The following is a 15,160-nucleotide window of genomic DNA, read 5'->3' as shown; positions in this document are numbered from 1 at the left end:
AAATGTTATCCTACTTTATAGCTTTAAGACTTAACAATTCCATTGTGTAGTCTTCATTTTAATATTTCAATCCCAAAGTTGATATCAAAGAAGTTTTGATTTCATCTTATCCTAAAATGATGAAGAAATAGATCTAAAAATCAATACCTAAAAGCAAACGCTCTTCAGCATTACTCCTACATTTGCTTTTTTGAATGAGACTTATTGACAATGACATTACAGGGGAAGTCCCCACTCATAAGAATCTGTTCCTACCCCCTACTGCCAATTTCTCTGAATGTTTGAAATAAAGCATTTCATTTAAACCAGTAATACTCACCTGCACCATTTTCAGAATTATTCTTGTTCATAGTACTACTAATAATGATTTAACTATTCAAAGCATGTGTCTTAGTATGCATCTTACCTTTTCCTGCCACATTGCTCCTTTGTCTTGGATTCTTTGTCAGTAACCAAAATGAAGAAAGACGGCAGAGATTAGGTAGTTGTAATAGGTTCTCCCCAATTTATAAAGATCATTTTAAACTCAAAAAACACATCATAAAACCTTTGTGGCTTTTCAGATTTAGCTTAAAATGAAATAACAGCACCTTGTGCTCCCCCTTCTCTTTCTCTCTTTCCCCATTCCCCCCCTATAGACTCACACAGTATAGCTATTAATAAATAATTGTAAAATTATTCATAGCTTGAAAACTAAAATGGAATTGCATTCTTTTTTAAAAGTTCTTAGTAAATATATAAAATAAAATAAGATATCACAAAATGTAATGTATTATATACCTTAGAAAGACTATAACAGATTGTTCTTTCTATATAAATTTGTGTGTGATACATGCAAAAAAGTTTTTAATGACAATTTCAATTGTTCACATTCTGCAAATTTTCATATGGTACTTTGTGTTCCCTAGCAATAAATTGCTTCTCAAGTAATTGAAGTTATTTATATACAATGTTTTCATAAGCAGTGACTTCATTATTCTTGATTCATTTGGGAAGATCAGAAATGTGCACTATGACGACAGGTAGAAACAAAATAATTAAGGCTAAAATGAATTATATCAAACATCAACCTCATATTAACATGTTTTATCTATACTTCAACTTAATCAAATTACTATTGTAAATAATTCACAGTGTAGTAATTTAACAGCTTATAAATCTTTTTTAAAAAAGATATGACATCTAAGTCTTTTGTGCATCTGTAAAACAACTTGTTGGACTATTACAAATCTAAGTGACAACATATAATTTAGTATTCCAATCACAACATACATATTTTGGGTATTGTTTTCCTAATAAAGTTGAGATAAAATTGAATAAAACCTCATATTCATTATCAGTGTGAAAGAGCCCACAAATCAAATTCTTCCAAAACACATGGTCTCCATGGTTGCTTGACTATTTTCTTCCTGTCACAGAACAAATGGAAATTGATTCATTTTGTTACACTGGATGCCTGGAAGTAAATACATGTCTATGACATTTTAGAAGTGGCTTTCTCTCTGTAAGTGTGAAATTCCCAGTGATTTAAAGGTAAAAATATAATCTTACTATTTTTCATTATCTAGTTCCCTTAAAGTTGATTTATCCTCATATTTTAAATATATTTTATTGCAAATTTTGTACCAATAGATATGGATTTGAATTATATATTATTTAAAAATAAAAGTTAAATTTTGGCTGCTGAAGAAGATTATTAAGAGGCACCCGGGTGGTTCAGTCGGTTAAGTGTCCAACTCTTAATTTCGGCTCAGATCATGATCTCTGAAGTGTGCAAGTTGCTTTGGAATATTAAAGGCAGGATAGATCATATACTATTTATTTGGTAATGATTTTTCCATAAAACTTATTATTTGGAGAAGCAGACCTTGAAACACAACTGATAAATGATGTTTAAGATTTAAGAAAGAATGATATGCTCTATACTTTCACTTACTCATAATGAAAATAATCAAAATAATAAAAGCAAAAAATAAAATATAAAATAATAATTAATTAAAAAATAAAAAGGAGCCAGATATTGATAAAAGAAATATTGCTAAAATTGATCCTAAAAATTTTGTTGAATATGTAGACCATGCAAATTCTTACGAACATGATGTTAAAATATTTATAAAATTATGTTAAGAAACACTGAATTGGTTAAACATTTGGTTTCAAATTTCAAATAAATTTTTTTGGTGATAAAATGGCTTTAAAACGATATAAAGAGAATTCATTAAATGAAAATAGAGTTAAAAATGACGCATATTCTTGTCCTTAATAATCTAAGACTAAACACAGTGATGGTGACATCACAAGGTCAAGTGATCACAGAAATTGGTTGTGTGTAGTCCTTCAATTCCTCAAAACAATTACATGAAAAAGACAATCTGATTAAACTCTGGTGTTTCTGAAAGCCCTCTCTTACCTCTTAATCAAAACAGGTAAACTCACATACATCCGCACACCTCCACCCACACAAACACATAATTTGTCTCACACAGTATGTGCTGCTGCCCATAACTGGAAAACTTCAAGAGTGATTCAAAGGTCCATGAATCCCCCCTGGCTACTTGATGCATCTCTTCACTACTGAATTAAGGTGATGACTTACAGTTTATTTGAAGGTCAACTGTACTTGTGTTTGAATTCCTTGAAATTTCTCTGACCTTTATTCTACATCCCTTTTGGCTTTGCCTGAGTTGAGAGTAATTAACTTTTCCCCCAAATGCTTGAATAAGACATGAAGACAAAATAAAAAAACCAAATAAAATATTGTAACAAGAAAAAAAAAGTACTAGTTAAATTTCTGGTTAAACATAGTGGCGTGAATTTTTTCCCTAGAAGCACCAGTTAGTTAATGGTAAAAAAAGTAAAGAAATAAACTGGTATAAGCCCATCAAGACAAAGAGAATAGGAAAACAGACTCATATTTCCCCAAAGAATTCAAACAATTTTTAAGAAAAATATAGATGGAGGGGAGGGTCCCTTGCTTACTAGAAGTAAACTATAAACTAAATACTTGGAATATAATGTTGGGGGAAAAAATGACTTCTCCCTTGAGTCTCTTAAAGTCTCAAGATCTGGAAGAACCAGCACCAAGAGAGGTGATAATTAAATTTAGAACAAAAATCGGGAAGATGGATTGAAAGTACGTATATGGAGTATTTGTATCCTCGGATACCTTCCTTCAACCTGCAGAGTCAGGTCACCACTCTTCTAAGAAAAGACTAATAAAAGTTATTTTCAGGGCGCCTGAGTGGCTCAGGCGTTAAGCGTCTGCCTTCAAGCTCAGGTCATCATCCCAGGGTCCTGGGATCGAGCCCCGCATCGGGCTCCCTGCTCTGAGGGAAGCCTGCTTCTCCCTCTCCCACTCCCCCTGCTTGTGTTCCCTCTCTCGCTGTGTCTTTCTCTGTCAAATAAATAAAATCTTTAAATAAAAAAAAATAAAAGTTATTCTCAGAAGAAAGTTACTGGAGAGGCTTCAGACCCGTGGACAATGAGGCTCTCAGAGAATGGCACTCTTGTGGCAGCAGGGAGCAATGAGAGTGGGGTTATGTGACGGTCTAAACCATGGGACATCTGGCTTCCTTCTCTGTTGCCGTCAGCAGAACCTAGATAATGAGCACCATCAGCCCGGAAAGGAGCAAAAATTAATAATGTCAATGTAAACAGTCTATATGAAACAATTCTTTGGGGTTAGGTGCATGGATTTCCAAATCTGAAAACTGAGACATTTTACTGTTGATGACAATCTCAAAATAACAAAAATGTACTAGGTGGGTGCCTGGGTGGCTCAGATGTTTAAGCGTCTGCTTTCGGCTCAGGTCATGATCCCAGGGTCCTGGGATGCAGCCCCACATGGGGCTCCCGGCTCCGTGGGGAGCCTGCTTCTTCCTCTCCCTCTGCCTCTCCCCCTGTTCATGCTCTCTCTCTCTCTCTCTGTATCTCTGTGTCTCAGATGAATAAATAAAACCTTTAAAAAAAAGTACTAGGAAAGAAAGCAACATGCAAAGTTTTTGAGTCTGTCACAAACAAAAACAGAACGGAGAAGAGGCTCCGTTGCTTACCTGAAGAGGAGAAATTCAACATTATTTCAAAGAACATAAAATTAATACCATATATCTGTATCAGTTTCACAGTCCTCAAAATGTAATTATTAACATTTAAAAATAACTCTTTGCCTTTCTATATTCACTCAAATTTTAGAAGCAGTGTATTTTGTAATGATGAATAAGTAAATTCATTTTATTCAATGACAATGGAGGTTACAGAGATAATAGGGTTTTGATAAAGATTTTTTAATTGGTTTTCTAACCAGAATAAGAAAGTTGTAGGCTATCTCTAGACATTAATGAATAATCAATTATAATTCTTTAAAAGTAGTCTGATTCATCTGTTAGTTCACAGAGTATCAAAACAATTGTTTTCCATATCGATTCACATTGGTTCAGTGCAAAGTAGTAGAATAATTCATTGACTAGTGTGAAAAATAGTATATTTAATATTGTGGTGGACTGAATAATGGCCCCAATCTATAAAAGTAGCAAAATGTTGCATTTCAATAAACTTAGGACTCAGCAGTACTGACCAAAAGTTAAAAATCTGTGTGTGTATGTGTGTGTTGGCAGAGTGAAAAAATAGCCAAAATTTAAAATATTTTAAGGAAAAACAAAATACACTGAAATATTATTGGATTTTGCCACTGCGGTATGTACTGGGGGACACCAGTAAATGAGAAGAAGAACAGGAGTGTACGAATAGCTCAGAATATGACTTAACATATGACTTACTATTACACAATGTGCCATAATAGAGATAGAAAAATCATTCTTTTTTTTTTTTAAATTTTACTTATTTATTCGTGAGAGACGGGGAGAGAGAGAAGCAGAGGGAGAAGCAGGCTCCCAAGGAGCAGGGAGCCCGATGCGGGACTCGATCCCAGGACCCTGGGATCATGACCTAAGCCGAAGGCAGACGCTTAACCATCTGAGCCACCCAGGCGCCCAAGATAGAAAATCATTCTTATGGAAGAAGAACTGAATAGCAAATCATTTGATTAGGAAGAAGCAGTCTAGAAAACTCAGAGAAATTGACGCTACTGTGGCTGTTATAATGATGTCGGGGAAATAATCTGGGGATTAAATGAAAAAAAATATATATGGCAAGTCCTGAGCATTCTTGGTAATCTGATATAATACGAATATAAATTGAAAGAAATGGATCTGTTCTTCTAAGGAAGAAAAAGAGAAGTAATTTGAAGACAGATTGCAAAAAACTTTGAACACTATGATAAGTAATAGTAAATATAAGGGAAGTGCTGTTCTTTATTTTTATTTGTTTTGTTTATGCATTTCTGGCTATTTAACTGAAGTAAATAAATGAGTAGTTCCTCTTGAGTCATTTAACATATGAACAATCCTCACCTGAGATTATAAAATTGATGGTGTGAGCTTAAACCAAGCAAAGCTATTTTAAACTTCAGTGGGAAGAATTACAATAGTTCCATGACCTTTAAAAACCTTTATCAAAATATTAAAAACTCTCTTATTGTTTATACATTTAGTTATACATTTACAGGGAATGAAGAAAGACTAAAACTAATATTTACTTAGAACACGCTATATTAAAATGTTCAAAACACTGACAACTGAAGTGTTTTGTTTCTTTGGGGAAAAAAAACCTCCTAAAAGGTAGATTGAATGGTGTTTGTTTCCCCATCTCTGTTTTGATACTTATGATATGGAACAATGAATGCCTTATTGAATTGTCATCCTTCCTTCTAAGTTTGGGTCAGCTTTCGATGTTTTATCTTTTGTGCCTTCAGTGTTGTGAAACACTTCCAAGAATTCTATCAACATGAAATTTACTCTCTAGTATTACTTCCTCTGGGATATTTCATCACAACCACCTTCCTCATTTATGCTAAGTTCACCTTTGCTAATGTCCTCTGGCTCCATATCTCGAGTCTCCCAGAGGGCAGTACCCACATTCCCATGCTCACCTACCTTCCGATCACACCGTTTTATTCCTATTTTTAGTATATGTGCTGCCAAAGCGAGCACACACCCAGTTTTATTCCTGAGGGTATCACTTCTCTTTCTTTGCTGCACCATCATCTTTACTGGTCTAATCTCTCTTTTGATTATCCATTTTTGTAAAATGTCCCTGGGAGACAAGGTGGCGATACAGATACATGCTTTTCTGTTTTTATGTGAATTGAATAACAGATGTGCAGTGACCAATATCTGACAGAGTCTGAAACAAGTCATGTGATTTGTCACTGATCATGATGTGCATCTATTATTCATGTAACAATTTGTGGATGGAGGAGCTAGCACATGTTTCTACATTATGTAATTACTCACAGTTGATATATCCAAGTAATTTTAAATTGAACACATTATTAGGAAATTGGTGTTACTTTTAGTAAACTGTAATAACTAAAATTCAGGCATATCAGAGCCCTGCCTATATGCTAAAATAGCAATAAGATCATTGAAATATTAAATAAATGTAAAGTATAGTAAAATTCAAGGATCAGTACATAATCATTATTAAAGGTGTGATCTGAAATACAACACAATCTGATTTTATTAAACAAACTGATAGAAAAACAAGAAAATGGGGGTGCCTAGGTGGCTCGGTCGGTCAAGCAGCTGCCTTCAGCTCAGGTCATGGTCTCAGGGTCCTGGGACTGACATCGAACGGCCCCACATCGAACTGCTTGCTCAGCAGGGACCCTGCTTCCCCCCTGCCTGCAGTCCTCCCCAACCCCCCGCGTGTGCACCCTCTCTCTCGTGTGCGAGTGCACACACACTTGCTTGGTGTCAAATAAATAAATAAAATCTTAAAAACAAAACAAAACGAAACATGAAAATGGTCACCTTGGCGTATACCCAGAAGAATGTTACATTTGAACTCCTAAAGCTGGGAGTGTTAGAATTACGCTGCACCCTTTCTCTCTCTGGACTGGGATGGTTGGCTCATTAGAAACTCTGGCCTGTGTATTCTCACTTTGCCCAGAGTACCGTGAACTGACAACAGAGTTACCCTTTTCAGACCACCACCCCGCTTTTTGCTAGTCTCCATGTTTCATCTGAACGGGCCAGGCATTCTTAAACACAGCTTCAGATCCTATTCTAACCTCATCCACCCCTCCTTCTCCAGCTTATAACTCATCCATGACTCCCCATCACCTGGAGATCCAGAAGACCAAATTCTTTCTTCAACCATCAGCTGGCCCCTGGTTCCCTCTCATCCCTCCCCCTGTTTGTTCCAGCCCTTTCAAGAGTATGGCTTATTTCCTGGATTTGCCCATCTCCATGCTTTTTGAGGTTTCCTCTGTGTGGAGCACTTTTCCTTTGTGGCCCTCCCCCTATGGCATCCCAGAGCAGGAGGCCAATTCCCTTGTTCCATCCCAGACCTCCTTGATCTTGTGGAGATCAGCACCCATGCCATGTTTGGCCGGATGTCCAGAAACCTAGGAAGATACTGTTTTCTTCGGTTGACTTGGATAGTTCATTCACTTCCCAGTGCTGGGAATTAACACTGGCACACAATATTTCCATCTTCAGGGAGGGTAGGGCATGAGCAACCCACCTCCACCCCTAGACAAGATGCTACTTCCTCCTGCTCCCTCTCCCCCAACAGTGCTGTCCACCCCCATCATCCCTACAGATCTGGGAGATCCCTCAGAAGTGCTGAGAGAGGCTGGCCCATGAGACCCCTCCTGCCAGAGAGCCTCCTGAGATACAGAAGTGATAGGGAAGCTCATGCTAAGAGGCAAAGAATTTCAAGTCCTATGTTTCTTCTTCCCGTTAAGCACTGAAAATTTTACCTACAAACCTAACAAATTCATTATAATACCTAGCAGACATCTTCCTCAGCTCCCCCATCAAAACCTTAGCTCCTACTCTCCTAGGTGAAGGAGGTCAGCGAAGCCACTCTGCACTCGGTTCATTCAAACAGGGACTCCCAGGGTCCGAACCACAATAAATCCACTAAAAGAAGAAATATTTTACTGTCATTTTGGCAGCCAGAACCAGGTCACAACCCTACTACTGGAGGAAGACCTTGTACTACCAGCTGAAGCTGAGTGAAGGCCCCATAGTCGCCAAAGACTGCTTCAAAACAAGAAAAACCTGCCTGCAGAAATTTACTCAATTGACAAGATCAAGTCGCGGCAACTGAACCAATCCCAGAGCTTCGAAATTACCTGCTATGTCACGTGGAGTCCTTGCCCCACCTGTGCCTGAGAACTGGTTGCCTTTGTCAAAGGTGGCCCCCACCTCAGCCTTCAGAAATTCGTCTCCCACCTGTACTTCCATGGTGTTGGAAATAGCAGCAGGGGCTGAGACATATGCAACAGCCGGGATCCCAGTGGCTGTTTTGATCTGCTTGGAGTTCGAAGACTGCTGGGGGAAGTTTGTGGATGCCCAGGACAGACTTTTCCAGCCCTAGGACAGCAGGGAGCACTATGGTAAAAGCATAAAACTGATGGCTCAGGAAGATCCTGATGTCCCTGAATGATTTAGGGAATGACTTCGGAAATCTGAAACTTGGATGACCATCAACCCCTCCACCCCATCACTGGTTAAGAAGCGACTCAAGAGGGCTGTTCTGAGAGCATCTCAATGCTTCATAAACTGCTGACTCTTTAGGAGAAAGTTCTGAGCGCCACAGGTACGCCTGACCCTTGCCCGGGTCCAGGAAACCTTTCTTCCTCCTTCATTCTTTTGCTTTCTTTTTTCAGTGGATAGGTATTTTTATAATTGAAAAAATAGAGATAAGTTTTAAGTCTGTAAAAAAAAACAACAACAAAAGAATTAAGATAAAGCAAATTGTTCAAAATTCATATATGTAATTTTTTAAGATCTATGACAGACGACTGCAACGTGAAGGGAATCACTAGGCATGAACTCCCACCCTACAATGGCAAGAAAGTTACATGAGGTAGAAAAAGGAAATTGTAACAGATCTCAAAGCATCAAATAAACTGTACGGGTGAGGGTCAAAGCTGATGACTGGCCACAGGGCTGAGTGCAATTCCTGACGTTCGTAATGGCTTTTAAATTCAAAGGCTGTGGCAGCAATGCTCTAAGGTCAAACACTGGTGACACAGTCACCCCACTGGAACTCTCTATTGAGGTGCAGCATCACTTCAACATTGGGGAAAGATTCTTGGATCAGGTAAGTTCCTTGATTCTGGGGAGAAAAGACTAGAAGAGAAGAAGAGAAAGCCAACAATACGAAAAGTGAAAATTATTCTACATGAAGCCACCTTTGCTCAAGATATAACAATACTTAGATTTAAAAGTCCTCAAAATACTCAAGAAAATGTTTTAAGCAGTGAAATTAAAGCATCTGCAAATTTGGTTATGAAAATTAAAATGAAGGTCTCACTCACCAGCACAGCTGGGGAAAAAGCAAGCACTGCTCTCTTTTTCAGTGTTTAAAAACTATATACAACTTCCATGAAATATATGCTGGCAATGACATTTTTAGAGTTTAGTCCTAACAATTCAAATGCTGATCATGCTCCTCCTGGAGCTTCAGAGTAAAAGGGCAAAATATTTCTGATGCTAGATGATTCATAGGGGCCTGTTGGAGGTGACTCCCTCATGTTCATCATTTCTATAAAGAGCCACAATGTTTGCAATTTGCTCTACCACACATTATGCAAAGGTCTAGGGGAAATTGCCACAATTCTACTTGCCATAACAGGATACTAGTTCACATCATAGAGAGCTCAGATTCCTTCAGTAAGGATGGTACTTTTGAGTTTTAGATGTGGATGTCCACTGATGGCATGACATGGTTGGATACAACACCGTCTGTGGCTAAACCTTGGGGATAGAATTGGATTTTGTTCTTGATTTTTTTATATTTGTCAATAAAAACATAAATTTCCTTGCTCTGTATGGAAGTAAGCCCTTATATGTTACTGATATTTCTTATGCAAATATCTGTTTATAATGTTCATTGTTAATTAAGTTGAATTAAGTAAAATTATATGAATAAGAAGTCATTTATATCGGATTTTTCTTAAACCCAACTTCTCATTGATGTATTCACCTAAAAATAACAATTGATCAAATGACAGTGATAAAAAATATGTAGAAACATTCCCTGGTTCTATTCTGCCTAGAATAGGTCATTCTACTTTTTAAAAACCATGCCATATGTAACTCTTCATGTTCTTTCTGCTTTAGGAGCCATCACAAGCAACTGATCAGAATTTCTCTGACTTAATTTATATTCCCTGAAGACTATCTTCTGGCTGAGATTAAATCAGGTATCCCTTCTGAACAATTATTTCTGTCACCCACCATTTATTATTTCTAAAAACAGGTGTATAAATAGGACACCACTATTAACTAATATAGTTAACTGAGAGAGATAGCCTAGAAAGAGAATATTTCATCATTATTTACTGTACCACATATAAAGTGGGTAACAAACATTTTAAAATAATAAATTAAGATCTTTTAGCATATATTAAACTTCTTGCAAAATATCAATACTTTCAAAATAATATTTAAAAATAAATATTCGCTATTATTAAAGAAAATACACAATTCTTATAAGAAATATTTCTTATAAAATTTAATAATTTAAACTCAAGCAAAATAAGAGTTAAATAACTGAGAAGATATAAATGGCTCTAATCAGAAGTAGTGGGCAGTAAGTTTGCTAATTCTTTCAACTTATTATTATATTTGTAGTATTTTTCAATCTTTATAATAATGGAATGTTTTGGGGAACTGAAAAAAAAACTAACCGTGAGTTTATCTGGAAGAGTAAATAATTAAAAATAAGGTTTACTTTTTTGAAACACAATGAAAGAGGAAATTTTGGGTTAAATAGTAAACTGTATTTAAGACTCTAATATTTAGAATACATAGTATGCATTTACATATAAATAAATCAAACAAGTGACTCCCAAAAAGTATTAATATGTGTATGTATATATAATTTATAATTTAATGATTATAATAAAGTCATTCAAGGGCTTTTGAAAAAAATAAAAATAAGACTATTATTGGTGACCTGAAATCAATAGTAGAGAATGAGAGCAGTGTTCAGTGGAGTAAATTTAGTCAGTAAATAAATATACAGAAACATCTGACACTGAATTAAAAAGTAGAAAATACACATTAAGTAGCATTTCACCAATCAAAATTACAGTTTCAAAAAGATGAATCCAACTATCAATGGTTTCAAAGTGTTTTAACAGTGAATGTAAACATAGATTAATACAAAAATTGTAATAGATAGACTAATCAGATTCTGCCAAACCCAACCCTCCTGCGGAATGGACTGTAAACTCTGGACAAAATAAAAATAAATGATGTTTTGAAGGCACTAAAAAGTAAATAAAAATAGGCAGACTCTGGTGACAACATTTGGTAAAATTTGATAAGGTTTGGATATCTCTACTTTCATAGCTTTTACCCTAAGGCTAGGCCCAATATACCAACATGAGGGGCAGGTTAAACTCTGACATACACACACACACACACACACACACACACACACACACATACACACACACACACACCCCACAATGGGTGGGAGGGTGGAGAGAGAGAGAGACAGAGAAAACTTCTGTCTTTCTCTGTTGAAGAACTAAAAGTCAGGATTCAGGGCAACCACAGTCATTGGAACATTAGTGGAAAATCCTCCAAGTCAGTGGGAATCCTAAAATCTGTGTGCAAATTCTGCCCAAATCTTTGGGCTATATCCTGAATCACACATACTTTCATCAATCTAGCTAGACAAAAAGAGCTGAATAAAGGTTTGAGCTGCCACACAAGAGAGAGATTTAGCAATTGATCTCAACCCTGTTGATTGCTTAATAATGGAAACCATAATTTTTAGAAGAGTAATGCCAAATCTAGAGTCTTCACAACATAACATTCACAATATCTAGGATAGAATCAAAATTATTCAATATAACAAAAAAGGAAGACAAATATTACAGTTTCTCAAAAGAAAAGGAATTAACAGAGAATAACCCCAAATTACCAGATGTTAAAATTAGCAAAATGAATTTTAAGATAGATATCACTACTATGGTCAATAACATAAAAGAAACATACTTCTAGTGATAGAAAAGGTCTATAGGTAAATGATAAAAAAATGAAAATACCCAAATTTAAAGAATACACAAGGAATTAAAAAAAAAACCCTATTCATTTAAATAATTTTATTTAGCATGGTGTTCCAGGGAACTTGAATAGACCCAGTGACCAGAACAGATCCAGTGAAATTGAAAATAAGTGAACTAAAATTATCTAATCTTAAGAAGTTAAAAACAATGACTTAAATGAAATCTAATCTTTGGGAAAGCATGTAAAGAATTCATATATGTGTAATTGAAGTCCCAGACAAGAGGAGAGTAATAATGGGACAGGAAAAATATTTAAGGAAATGATGACCAAATGTCCAAAATTTGGAGAAGGATATAAATTTTCAGAATCAAGAAGTTCATCAAAACCTAAGCAGTATGGATAAATGTCAACTATGCCCTGGCACAAAAATTGGAAAAAGTTTTAATTAAAAACAGAGAAAGAGAAAATCTTGAAAACTCAGGAGAAAATACTATAATACATAGAGGGGAAGACAAATTTATATTGCCAATGAATTTTTATCAAAAACTATGGAGATAAGGGGTTATTAGACTGAACTCCTTAAAGGTGCTGAGAGAAAAAACTGTCGACCTAGAGGTCAATATCCAGCAAAAATATTCTTCAAAGATAAAGTGAAATAAATACATTCCTAGATAAACACAAGTTTAGAGTTGTTACTAGATTTCCAGGAAGATATTAAGTCTGTGGAAAGAAATGGAGTTCATCAGAGATGAGAGCTATCTGGATAAATATATAAAAGACAACATTTTTTTTCATTTCTTTAAAATACAAAGGATCATTTTAAATAAAAAGTATTACAGTTTCTAATGGGGTTTCTGATGTATGTAGACACATTACATAAAGTAACTATAACATGTAATATAAATGGGGCTTAGTTAATGGATCCAGAGAGTTACATGATTTCATGTATTTTATGTATTATGGCACAATATTAACTCTAAGCAGGCTGTGAACAATTAAAGATGATTTTTGTAATCCTTATTCGGTCACACACACACACACACACACACACAAACACACACACACACACAACCAAATAGCTGTAACATAAAAGCCAATGGATAAAATGGAATGGTAAAGTTATTCAGATCACTTGGAAAGCATATAGTAATAAATTTTGACATATTTTAGAATTCTTATTTGTGAACCACCTAGTGATTGGCACCTATATAGTAATTATATAGCAAAACTTCATTTTTACAGAAACACTGATGAATACACTGACAATGTTTGACCATATCATTTTATATTTACTCGAGTCTTACATCTTAAAATGGTATATACTTTATTGTGGGGATTATTACTATTTTATTTTACAAATGTCCCTGCAGTTGTAAAGACAGTCTTTTAGTTATTCAGTCCTCTTCTTTTTTCTCTCATAAACACTCATAAGGCTTTTGATTTTCATTCAGTGTTCTTTGCAATAATGTTACTGCATTTCTATCTCAAGTAGCATTTACCAGTACTACACAGTGTGCTCAAGAGATTAGGAAAACAGATTATAGCAACCTTCGGGTACTGCAAGGTTAAGTGATTTGACCTTGGTCACAGGAAGGATAAATGACAGTACTAAGAACAGTATCTGGCTAATGTAAGGAGCTTATTTTAAATCTATTCTTCAATGTTAGTTTCTAAATCAGAGTTTTTGCTTTACAGAGTAGACGGACAATAAGCAAAGGAGTAACTTGAATTAAAATTTTCATTAATTCAATTCTGTTGTCTTATATACTTCAATTTTCCAAAATGATATAGTTCTTTTGCATTAATGAAATAAAATGGATTCTGGACAATGTCATTCAACAAGCGTTTATCCAGGTGGATGACTGAGAAACAATCACTTGAGAACCACACCCGGTTAAGCCCCTTGGTTGAAAGAGTCTGAAGACTTGGTCAGGAAACAGTGCTCAATATTCTCTGGCTCTCAAAAGAAAAGATCAGCTAGCATAGTAGTCCTTAGAGTCTTTTTATTCATCCATCCATCCATTCATTCATTCATTCAGTTATTCATTCTAACAAGATACACTTTAAATTAAAAATTTGATTTCTGGAAATGAGCGGAGATGAATACATTTTCAGAATCACAGAGAAGAGACTATTTGCTGGCCTGGAAGTAAGAACAAAATGAGGATAAATTGTGTTGTAGTCACTATTACAAATACTAGTCAGTATTTGTAATTTTTCCTTCAAGGTGTGTTTTCTTGAATCCACTTTGTGATCCGGGGCACATTTACCTGGGATAAATCACACTTACCTCCATAGTCTGTCTCAAGGGGTGATTAAAAAAGAGTGATTAATGTCTAAGAAAATTTCAGAAACTTTATTTTTATGTAAACATATTAGAATGTAATCATAAGTAAGGAAATAATTTCTAGACATTTTCTAAATATATAATTTTCATTTTACTCTAATAATGCATGACTGGTCTGTGCTGTTTCACAGTGCATGCTTTATACTTCCCACGACAGAGGCCAAGGGGATCTGTAAATAATTTTACTGTCTTATCCAGAGGGTAGAAACATGACCTAGACAGGGCCAGGCAAGGCTTTCCCAAAGCAAGTGAGGCAAAATGTAAAGGGATGCTTAGGTTTTCACTTGTGCAAACAGTATTAATGATGTCCTGAAGTTAAGGTGGTATGTTGGCCAGGTTATTTCTGTTTCTTGTTCCTTTATCCTACCTTGTTTCCATGGTTTCTGCCCAATTCACTTGCCTGATTCTCTAACTTATTTTGAGTGTTCCAATAAATTCTATTTCTGCTTAAGATAGCTACAGTGAGCATTTATGTCTTGCAATCAAGAACTTTGATGACAACAACAACAAATCTTTACTATATAAATAAGTATGGACTTTAGACTTTTCCATAACATCTGTGGATTTTAAAATGGTGTGTATAGCCTTTATTTTTCCCCAAAACCTTATTATTGTTTCTGAGTCATTCGGGCTAACCTTTATCTGTCAACTTACTTTTTAATTTCTGTTTTGTGAAACAGAGAAGTGTACATTTGTTGTTTCCATGATCAACCTT

At 35.4% G+C, this 15,160-nt stretch overlaps 1 pseudogene; it reads left to right on the top strand.

Annotated features, from left to right (window-relative positions):
• Positions 1 to 1,012: 1,012 nt before the first annotated feature.
• Positions 1,013 to 8,551, top strand: LOC112826333 (DNA dC->dU-editing enzyme APOBEC-3H-like; annotated as a pseudogene).
• The last annotated feature ends 6,609 nt before the right edge of the window (positions 8,552 to 15,160 follow it).

The sequence above is a fragment of the Callorhinus ursinus genome, unplaced genomic scaffold, assembly GCF_003265705.2.
Source record: "Callorhinus ursinus isolate GAN/ISIS: 27379988/994484 unplaced genomic scaffold, GSC_fseal_2.0 scaffold7, whole genome shotgun sequence".
Taxonomy (NCBI): Eukaryota; Metazoa; Chordata; class Mammalia; order Carnivora; family Otariidae; genus Callorhinus; species Callorhinus ursinus.
The sequence above is the reverse complement of the archived record's forward strand: the minus strand, read 5'-3'. Positions and strand labels throughout refer to the sequence as shown.